This window comes from Vombatus ursinus, unplaced genomic scaffold (genome assembly GCF_900497805.2).
Source record: "Vombatus ursinus unplaced genomic scaffold, bare-nosed wombat genome assembly UNPS02012602.1, whole genome shotgun sequence".
Classification (NCBI taxonomy): Eukaryota; Metazoa; Chordata; class Mammalia; order Diprotodontia; family Vombatidae; genus Vombatus; species Vombatus ursinus.
Genome location: NW_020952380.1, coordinates 2,510,740 through 2,511,491, shown reverse-complemented (window position 1 = coordinate 2,511,491; position 752 = coordinate 2,510,740). Strand labels below are relative to the sequence as shown.

Sequence of the window (752 nt, the reverse complement as noted above, 5' to 3'; positions counted from 1 at the left end):
TGACAAGCATTGTCTTTTAACGGCTGTGTGAAATTGAACTAGTTAGAGCTTTGTCCCTTTCCTGATTGAGGGGGAGGTGACTTCACTTCCCAGAGCTGAGGAGCATTGGCCTCTAAAAAAATTGTGGCAGCCAGAGATTCAATGGCAAAAATCTCTTGGGTCATCTTTGGTGATTTCTTTTTTGCTTATGATAATCTCCATTGAACTTGACATCTCCTTGCAGTTAAGTTCAAGTTACATGATTATTTCTACTGCCTCTAATAGTAATCTTTCAGATTATCAATGGTACATTTCTGCTTTTAAGGGAAGCAGTAGCATCTACAAATAGCTTGGATGGAATTGATAGTTTAATTCAAGGAAGATTTATGAAGTCCCTATTATGTGCAGGTCTATGGCCATACTAGTCTGAATGTATCTGATCTCATCTGATCTTGAAAGCTAAGCAAGTTCAGGCCTGGTTAATACTTGGATGGGAGATTGCCTGGGAATACCAGGTGCTGTAGGCTTATGGCAGCTAGGTGGCACAGTGGATAGAGTGCTGGGCATGGAGTCAGGAAGACCTGAGTTCAAATCCAGCCTGAAACTTACAGCCTAACTAGCTATATGATCTTAGGCATTTCATTTAACACTGTTTGCTTCAGTTTCCTCATCTCTAAAATGAGCTGGAGAAGGAAATGGCAAACCATATCAGTATCTTTACCAAGAAAATCCCAAATGGGGTCATAAAAAGTCAGACACAACTGAAATAGTTG

General features: G+C 40.3%; 1 pseudogene; it reads left to right on the top strand.

Annotated features, from left to right (window-relative positions):
• The first annotated feature begins 387 nt into the window (after nucleotides 1-387).
• Nucleotides 388-506, top strand: LOC114040030 (annotated as a pseudogene).
• Nucleotides 507-752: the final 246 nt, after the last annotated feature.